This window comes from Oncorhynchus masou, chromosome 13, assembly GCF_036934945.1.
Source record: "Oncorhynchus masou masou isolate Uvic2021 chromosome 13, UVic_Omas_1.1, whole genome shotgun sequence".
In the NCBI taxonomy this organism is placed as follows: domain Eukaryota; kingdom Metazoa; phylum Chordata; class Actinopteri; order Salmoniformes; family Salmonidae; genus Oncorhynchus; species Oncorhynchus masou.
This window is the reverse complement of record NC_088224.1, coordinates 20,590,629-20,601,060: the sequence shown is the minus strand read 5'-3', so window position 1 is coordinate 20,601,060 and position 10,432 is coordinate 20,590,629. Positions and strand designations below refer to the sequence as shown.

General features: G+C 44.4%; 1 protein-coding gene across 1 annotated transcript in view; it reads left to right on the top strand.

The window, feature by feature from the left end:
- The first annotated feature begins 1,050 nt into the window (after positions 1 to 1,050).
- Positions 1,051 to 10,432, top strand: part of LOC135551893 (adhesion G protein-coupled receptor B2-like) — a 528,123-nt gene continuing 518,741 nt past the window's right edge. The window contains 1 exon segment of the mRNA XM_064983168.1: positions 1,051 to 1,741. The gene's annotated coding sequence lies outside the window, so the exon portion shown is untranslated.

The following is a 10,432-nucleotide window of genomic DNA, read 5'->3' as shown; positions in this document are numbered from 1 at the left end:
TAACCTTGTACAGTGGTAATGCAATTAGTAAAATCAGTCACACTACGAAATGATACCAAATAAACCACAATTCATTCATAATACTGTTGAATATATATCTTCACGGACATATTGTTGCATTTTTTTTCTGGTTTGAGCGAAATCATTAAGAATAATATAAAACCAGTCTGCACACCACCAAGGTGAATCGGTTTAGTCTTGACCCTTGGAAGACAGTGTTGGGGTAGGGGTGTTGTATTGATGCTTGAGTGCCAAATAAAAACACATTTGTTTCTAATTGTCTTTGTTACATATTTTTGATATTTGAGTCTTATTTTTGTATACATTTGTATATTTATATAGTTTTAAATGTTATTATTATTTATTTGTGTTGTTCCAAATGTCTGAATAAAAATGACAGTTAGGGGAAAATGGTGCTTTTTTTGTGTGTGTGGGGGGTCGCCCAGGGAGCCATAGACTGGTTTCAATTGTAACCCAATCCGATCCAATCAGTTTTCCATGTTGACTCAACGTCAACACATGGATTTATTCGGTTTAAACACGTGGAAAACCGTAGAACAACGTTGATTCAAACCGTTTTTGCACAGTTGGTAATCGGAAACGGAATCTCATTTTGTCTTGTTTCTTGACCCATTGCAAATGGTCAATATGCATCTATAAAATGAATGATCTGCAATATTTAGTCAATGAGGCTTAGAGATGAGTGCAGGTGGGATATCACATTTGTAGATGTGTTGTTGTATGAAGAGAAGGCTATAACACAGGTTATAAAAAAACAGAACTAAAGGGGGCTGATGATATAAATAGTAGGCTGTGTTATATTTACCTGTAAGTGAGTTTGTAGTAGACTACGGTGATTAAGCTTTTTTCATATGCTGTGTTTGGAATTTGCGCCGGGGTGACGTCAGCAACAGGATGCGCGCCAGACTGGTCCCCATCGAGAGAGAAGAAAAAAAAGAACGAGAGAGAGAGAGACGGGACCGCGCATCTCCGTTCTCCGCTGCTGAAGCGACTGCGGGGAACCAGATGCCCTACTGTGAGCCGCTGCCTGTGGATATCGCGGATGCCAGAGCAGAATAGACCTAGTCGAGAGACAGACCCATTCACACTCAGCCAAAGCGAATAAAGGAGAGGGGTAGTGGGAGAGATAAGGAGAGGTGGTTTTACGCGTTGTCAGTGTGGTTTTCAGCTTCGGAAAAAGAGCTACTGTAAGAAGAGGAGGACTAGCAATATTGGGCACTAGAATAAGAAAAAAACGCGTTATCCCGTTCTGCTGCTGCTGCGGCTCGTGAGCGCATTCTCTGCTCTGTTTGGAATACAATGTGTCTGCATGAGACCATGGAGATACGGAGTGGATTTATCAAAGAGCACTTCGACAGTTTATGAACAAAACTGGACCTCTCTTTTTCTACGACATTTTGTCCCCCTTTTTCGTTGGGATTGTGTTTTTTTGTGTGTATTTTTTCCGTTTGCATATTTTCGTTTGATTTATGGTGTTTTATGATTTCATGTCATATTTTTATTTTTTTAACTATTTCGGTTTTTACTTTTCATCGGTTTTGGAGGAGAGCTGGATTGACTCGTCGTGAAGATTTGTGGAGAGAAGATTCCGCGTCGCTCATGTGAATGATATTCTATCTCCCCAACTGAGACGTGCCATGGATGGAAAACTTAATTTGCATCAACGAAACCGATCGGGAAATATCCGTTACATCGAATAACTACTGCTAACAGCAATCAGGTAAGAATCCATATCACAACTTCCTTATTTCTGATTCAGGGTGAACGTAATATGTGCCGATTGTGTGTGTTTTATAAAGGATATTCGGTATATCGGAGCTTGGCAGTAAGCGTACTTAACCTATTGACATGGCTGTGAAAGTATCCCTCATAGAAAAACCCTTGATACATTTGTGTGAATGATGTATTTTGTGGTGAATACACAAGTTTTAATCCGTAGCATGTCCAACGTTGACATGCGACCTTCTATCCAGCGGGTGCATCTGCGTCAGCCCTGGGAATGTCGCTAACGACTCCTGTTCTGTGAACCTGAACTGGAGTACCGGTCACGGAAAATCACAGATTGTTTATACAGCAGAAGACCCACACATAATACGCAACAGACGCCCTTCGTTTAGCTTTGGCCCAACGCATGTGGTACTGGTCTCTCTAATCCCGGTTTATGTGAGAGTGGTGTGCTTTTGACATTTGTCTCAACCTATTCAGTCAGACCTGTAACTTTGCGCAGTGTCGAAAACGCACACAGACTCGCTCTCTTCAACGCGAGTGGTGTAGGCAGGGGATCCTATTTCTTTAGAGATGTGTTGGGAATCACCGCAAGCCTTCTCCTCCTCGACACTGGGTCTGTGTGTCTTTTCACACTGCATTCACGCCAATGTGTGTTCGATAGACACATGTCTCATCAAGAGATAAGGATATTTTGTAGGCCTATTGTTAGGCCGTTGCTATCCCCCTCTCTCCCAAGTGTGCGGTGTGAGTGCTTGTGTTAGTGCGCGCGCGCATGCATGTGTGTGTTTATAAAGCCCATTTATGGTCAATCTGGAGCCTGGTTGCCACTCTGTTCAGTTATTACATTTACTCCTTGCCACTCCTGTCGTCTGCCAAAGATACTGGGCTTTCGGCAGTTTCAAATATGAACATTCTATCAGTAATGAGATCAGAGGATTTGATCCTGATTCGAAAACCCTCACAGCCATCATCCAATCACGATGTGTATGCAAATTGGACTTATAGGAAAACGTTCTAACTTAATGCATGCATTTGATTGAAAACGTTATAACATTGGACATTCTAACGTATTACATTTTATTGTAAACATAAACATTGGGTGCAAGGAGAACAGAAGATTCACCTTGATTGCATTTTTACCACCAGCCAATGTGGTCACATCACACCAGAGAAGCTCTTGCCATTCAAACTTCCCCGCCAGTTCACTGTGTGAACGCTATTGCCTATTATATTTTATATTTTTGAATTGTTTAAAATATGTGACGAAACTATATTGCTGCTTCTGGGACACACATTGAGTTAGGCTACTGGTTCAAGAGTTATAAGAGCAATAGAGAGAGGATGGAAGAGAGAGAGAGGCCAGTGGAGATGCCAGCGAGATGCACGAATTGCGCAAGAAGGGAACAGTGAAGACAGGGATATGTAAATTATAAAATCATTCCTAGACTGGGCTATTGAATCCACCATTCGTATGGTAGCCTATATATTAGGCCTAGCCTACTACAGTGAATTTAGGACACCACCACCTGTACTATGCAAGCCAGAAACTAAACTCAGCAAAAAAAGAAACATCCTCTCAACTGCGTTTATTTTCAGAAAACTTAACATTTGTAAATATTTGTATGATTATAATAAGATTCAACAACTGAGACAAACACTGAAAAAGTTCCACAGACATGTGACTAACAGAAATGGAATAACTTGTCCCTGAACAAAGGGGGGTCAAAATCATAAGTAACAGTTCGTATCTGGTGTGGCCACCAGCTGCATTAAGTACTGCAGTGCATCTCCTCCTCATGGACTGCGCCAGATTTGCCAGTTCTTGCTGTTAGATGTTACCTCACTCTTCCACCAAGGCACCTGCAAGTTGCCGGACATTTCTGGGGGGAATAGCCCTAGCCCTCACCCTCCGATCCAACAGGTCCCAGATGTGCTCAATGGGATTGAGATCCGGGCTCTTCGCTGGCCAAGGCAGAACACTGACATTCCTGTCTTGCTGGAAATCACACACAGAACGAGCAGTATGGCTGGTGGCATTGTCATGCCAGGATGAGCCTGCAGGAAGGGTATCACATGAGAGAGGAGGATGCCTTCCCTGTAACGCACAGCATTGAGATTGCCTGCAATGACAACAAGCTCAGTCCTATGATGCTGTGATACACCGCCCCAGATCATGACAGACCACTTCCACTGCCAGTCCTTTCTTGGCCATCGATGGTGGGTTTGTGCCCATAGACGGCGTAATGTCTGGTGAGGACCTGCCTTACAACAGGCCTCAAGCCCTCAGTCCAGCTTCTCTCAGCTTATTGCAGACAGTCTGAGCACCGATGGAGGGATTGTGCATTTCTGGTGTAACTCGGGCAGTTGTTGTCACCATCCTGTACCTGTCCTGCAAGTGTGATGTTCGGATGTACCAATCCTGTGCAGGGGATGTTACACGTGGTCTGCCACTGCGATGACAATCAGATGTCCATCCTGTCTCCCTGTAGCGCTGTCTTAGGCGTCTCACAGTACGGACATTGCAATTTATTGCCCTGGCCACATCTGCAGTCGTCATGCCTCCTTGCAGCATGCCTAAGGCACATTCACACAGATGAGCAGGGACCCTGGGCATCTTTCTTTTGGTGTTTTTCTGAGTCCATAGAAAGGCCTCTTTAGTGTCATACGTTTTTATAACTGTTACCTTAATTGCCTACAGTCTTTAATGTCTTAAGAACCATTCCACAGGTGCATGTTCATTAATTGTTTATGGTTCATTTCCACCGCAAGGCAATCAAACAAGCTAAGCGTCAGTATAGAGACAAAGTAGAGTCGCAATTCAACGGCTCAGACATGAGAGGTATGTGGCAGGGTCTCCAGTCAATCATAGACTATAAAAGGAAAACAGTTCCCGTCGCAGACCAGGATGTCTTGCTCCCAGACAGACTAAACAACTTCTTTGCTCGCTTTGAGGACAATACAGTGCTACTGACATGGCCCGCTACCAAAACCTGCGGGCTCTCCTTCACTGCAGCCGATGTGAGCAAAACATTTAAACGTGTCAACCCTCGCAAGGCTTCAGGCCCAGACAGCATCCCCAGCCGCATCCTCAGAGCATGAGCAGACCAGCTGGCTGGTGTGTTTACGGACATATTCAATCAATCTTTATCCCAGTCTGCTGTCCCAAATTCTTCAAGAGGTCCACCGTTGTTCCTGTTCCCAAGAAAGCGAAGGTAACTGAGCTAAATGACTACCGCCCTGTAGCACTCACTTCCGTCATCATGAAGTGCTTTGAGAGACTAGTCAAGGAACATTTCACCTCCACCCTACCTGACACCCTAGACCCACTCCAATTTGCTTACCGCCCCAATAGGTCCACAGATGATGCAATCACACTGCACACTGCCCTAACCCATCTGGACAAGAGGAATACCTATGTGAGAATGCTGTTCATCGACTACATCTCAGCATTTATTATTATTACTATTATTTGACCATGCTGGTAATTTATGAACATTTGATCATCTTGGCCATGTTCTGTTATAATCTCCACCCGGCACAGCCAGAAGAGGACTGGCCACCCCTTATAGCCTGGTTCCTGTCTAGGTTTCTTCCTAGGATTTGGCCTTTCTAGGGAGTTTTTCCTAGCCAACGTGCTTCAATACCTGCATTCCTACATTTTGGAGTTTTAGGCTGGATTTCTGTACAGCACTTTGAGATATCAGCTGATGTACAAAGGGCTATATAAATACATTTGATTTGTACCCTCCAAACTCGTCATCAAGCTCGAGACCCTGGGACTCAACCCCGACTTGTGCAACTGGGTCCTGGACTTCCTGACGGGCCGCCCCCAGGTGATGAGGGTAGGTCAAAAATCTCCACCTCTCTGATCCTCAACACTGGGGCCCCAGAAGGGTGCGTTCTCAGCCCTCTCCTGTAATCCCTGTTCACCCACGACTGCGTGGCCATGCACGCTTCCAACTCAATCATCAAGTTTGCAGAAAAAACTACAGTGGTAGGCTTGATTACCAACAACGACGAGACGGCCTACAGGGAGGAGGCGAGGGCCCTCGGAGTGTGGTGTCAGGAAAATAACCTCACACTCAACGTCAACAAAACAAAGTAGATGATCGTGGACATCAGGAAACCGCAGAGGGAGCACCCCGCTATCCACATCGACAGACAGTAGTGGAGAGGGTAGAAAGTTTTAAGTTTCTCGGCGTACACATCACGGACAAACTGAAATGGTCCAACCACACAGACAGCATGGTGAAGAAGGCGCAGCAGCACCTCTTCAACCTCAAGAGGCTGAAGAAATTTGGCTTGTCAACAAAAACACTCACAAACTTCTACAGATGCACAATTGAGAGCATCCTGTCGGGCTGTATCACCGCCTGGTACGGCAACTGCTCCGCCCATAACCATAAGGCTCTCCAGAGGGTAGTGAGGTCTGCACAACGCATCACTGGGGGCAAAATACGTGCCCTCTAGGACACCTACAACACCCGATGTCACAGGAAGGCCAAAAATATTGTCAAGGACAACAACCACCCAAACCACTGCCTGTTCACCCCGCTAACATCCAGAAGGTGAGGTCAGTACAGGTGCATCAAAGCAGAGACCGAAAGACTGAAAAACAGCTTATATCTCATCTCATATGTATATACTGTACTCTATACCATCTACTGCATCTTGCCATCTTGATGTAATGTATCACTAGCCACTTTAAACAATGGCACTTTTATATGTTTACATACCCTACATTACTCATCATATGTATATACTGTTTTTAAACCCTTTACAATGAAGATCTGTGAAATTATTTGGATGTTTACTAATTATCTTTGAAAGACAGGGTCCTGAAAAAGGGACATTTTCTTTTTTTGCTAAGTTTAGGTTTTCATCCAATTGGCGACAGATTTTCATGTGAATATTCTAAAATCTGCATAAAAACAATATGCGCATATTTCCACCAGAGATGTTTCCATGAAATTGACTTGTTGCTGAAGAAAGCCTGTGCATGATGATCTGCACATAAAAATACTTTTGCAGTTAAATTCCCATGTACTGAATTACAAATACACGTTTTTGTCACAATAATTTTTGCCTTTTAGGCTATAGCAATGTGCCCACTCGGTCTTGGCATGTGTGCTCTATCTGACAGCTCGCAGATACAGCCCCGACACGATGAGATTATTATGGATACAAGATTGATTATTTTTATTTGACAAATGGCAGCCAAGCATCGATCATCATGTCACCAGAATAAGACCCTCGATATCTATTAGAATGGAGCACTTTCATCAACCTGTGAAGTTCATCATAACTTAGTTCTTCTGTAGGCTAATAAAGTCCGTGCTTAATTTGTAAATCGGGAGGTGGTGGAACAAAAAGTGAGTGGGAGAGGGGGTCACCTGGGGACCTCTGAGGTACCGGAATGCATTGTATGCATATCATAGCATTTGCGTAGTGACAGAGCAGTAGAGTAGAGACACTTTGAGAATTTGCACACATGGGTGTTTTTTTTGTAGCCCAGCGTCAGGGAAAAATGTGGACTTTTATAAACGCACTTCCTGCAATTTTACATAATTTTACATGACTAGAAACTTTGGCAGAATCTGTTTCAACACCGCAGAAACTATAGAAACGACAGGCTACATTGACACTGACAACCTGAGAATGTGAGATCAATAAAAACAACCTTGTGTGGAGGCATATTGTAGGCTACAATATGAGGAGGAAATTATAGTCCTAAAAAATGCTTTCCAGTTTCCCTGACTCACCCAATGATGTGCAGCTCAATCACTAGAGGATGGCTCATGCATTTTCTCTCTTGTTTTATTTTGGAAAACAATATTTAGAAGTTGGTGAAATATTTGGTAGCCTACAGCAGAGAGTTTAGAGTATCCTCTTATCAGCCCTTTTCAGTCCGTTGCTTTCCAATCGCTGTTTTCCCCAGGCAGGTCACCCTTAATACAAGTCAGAATTCAACATCCAGCCATGTCTGAGGAGGTCAGGAGATGATGTGGTAACCGGCCACTAGGGGCAACAGTGAGCACTTTTACCTTCAAGTAGGTTTCAGTTTAGCTCGGGTATTGTGGATGGTGCATCTGATTCCAAAGGTTTTTGTTTGTGTCAGTTCGAATACAGTAAAATAAAGTGGTTTTGATATTTTTGTTTTAAGCCTATCCTCAACCTTAACCCTTACCTGAACTATTCAGAGTTAATGCCTAACCTTAGCAATTCTGAGTTAATGCCTAAACTTAACCATAAACACATTTGGAACAACTTCAAAATTTGAAATTTGAGAAAAATGGATGAACGTCTAATTCTTATGATACTTTGAGAGCTTGTAGCTTTTTGTATTTGTCTGAATGCTGTTCACTGACAGATTTTCCTGTCGGCCCGGACTGTAGTCTATGCCTTGTTATTGTGTTACGCACAACCCACAGCTAGACTATTTTTTTTTAAATAAGCTATTATTCCTCTGAGGCTAAATTAAAGTCATTCTTATGGTGTAGTAGGCTATTCTGAAGTATTCCTTTCTTTCTGAATAGACAGCAGTAATTCTATAACTTTAGCAAATTTATTTTAATTTATCAGGGGTGCTGTAGAAACCTTAGTGTGGCTATGATTCTATAAGGAAATAATTTATGAAGTGCAACACTGGAGAGATGAGAGTTGCAGGCTCATGTCTATCACAGCAGAGAGAGGAGGAGATCATAGAAAGTGAATGTCATTCTCGTTCTGTGAGAGATACAGGCGCTCTTCTCACACAGCCACTGCAACACTTTGGTCTCAAACATAGGTTATAATGTTGTACAAACCATAAGCCAGGGCCAGCCCAACCAGAATCAACTCTTAGAATATCAGGCCTGGGATGAAAATCGACTTTTTCACATTACATTCTGCACTGACTAAACTGCATGCTTTCTAGAGTTGTCGTGGGAGTGGGGGGACCACACAACCTATCATCGCATGACTCCAAGTTTACTTCCATATGATGGTTATTATACACTGTATCAATATTTGCGCATAAAGGCGTTACCACCAGCATTTCTTACATAATACATTTTACCAATATAAAAAGACCCCACCTTGTCTTGCATTTTTTATTTGGAAAGGTTAATGACAACGTTGCTGTTTTCATCAGGCTTGTCGTGACATTTTTTATCCAACGTACTTTACTCGCATAAAAAGTTTGGATGGAAACCTGCTTAGAGACGAACAAAATGTTTTGTTTGTGTCACGCCCTGACCATAGAGAGCCATTGTTTCTCTATGGTGAAGTAGATCAGGCCGTGACTTAGGTGTGATCTAGTTTATTTACTTCTATGTGGTGTTCTAAGTTTATTTTCTATGTTGGTGATTTGCATGAATCCCAATTAAAGGAAGCTGGTAATCATTGTCTCTAATTGGGGATCATATTTAAGTAGCTGTTTTTCCCACCTGTGTTTGTGGGATATTGTTTGTGTTGGTGCATGTGCACCACGTTTCGTTCGTTCTTTTTTTCTTTCTTGTTTTGTTTCGCTTAAGTTACACTTAGAAATAAAGATGTGGAACTCAACCTCCGCTGTTCCTTTGTCCTTCTCTACAAACGGTCGTGACAGAATATCCCACCACAACGGGACCAAGTAACGTGCCCGGGAAGAGATGGCATCCTGGTGTTTGGAGGAGATAGAGGAGAGAATATCCTGGACTTGGGAGGAAGTCTTTGCAAGACACGAAAGCATGCTGTGGAAACAGACGACAGGAGAGAAGGGAGGCCAGCGACGACGCCGGGGTTCGTGGCCACATAAAAAGCCCGAAAATAATTTTTTTGGGGGGGGGGACAAATGGTGGTCGGCGGAGCCGAGGATTGAACCAGAGCCAGTCTGGGAGAAGAGGGAGAAACTGGAGGAGAGTGAACGGAGAGAGTTAGAGACCGTCAGTGAGTGGATGGAGGTATTGGTGGAGAAAGAGAGGAGAGTTGTTGAGTTGGTGGAAGATCCACAACATTTGCCCTAAAGAGCGTGTAATCAGTTTAATGCCACCTGAGTCAGCTCCCCATACTCATCCTGAGGAGCGTGCTATTAGTCTGGAGAAATCTGTGCTGGCTTTACGCATCAGGTCTCCAGTACGCATCCACAGCCCAGTAAGTCCTGTGCCAGCTCTTCACACTCGCCTTGAGGAGCGTGTCATTTGTCTGGTGCCATGTGTGCCGGTTCTACGCACCAGGTCTCGAGTACGTCTCCACAGTCCAGTACGTCCAGTGCCAGCTCCACGCACCAGGCTTCCAGTGTGCCTTCCCAGTCCGGAACGTCCTGTGCTTCCACCCCGCACTCGCCCTGAAGTGCGTGTCACCAGTCCAGTGCCACCTGTACCAGCTCCTCGCATCAGGCCTTCAGTGCGCCTTCACATTCCAGAATTTCCAGTGACAATTCCCAGTCCAGAGCTTCCGGCGACGGTCCCCAATCCAGAGCTTCCGGTGACGGTCCCCAGTCCAGAGCTTTCGGAGACAGTCCCCAGTCCAGAGCTTCGGGCCACGGTCCACAGTCCGGAACCTCCAACGACGGTCCACATTCCGGAACCTCCTGAGACGGTCCACAGTCCGGAACCTCCTGAGACGGTCCACAGTCCGGAACCTCCTGAGACGGTCCACAGTCCGGAACCTCCTGAGACGGTCCACAGTCCGGAACCTCCTGAGACGGTCCACATTCCGGAAC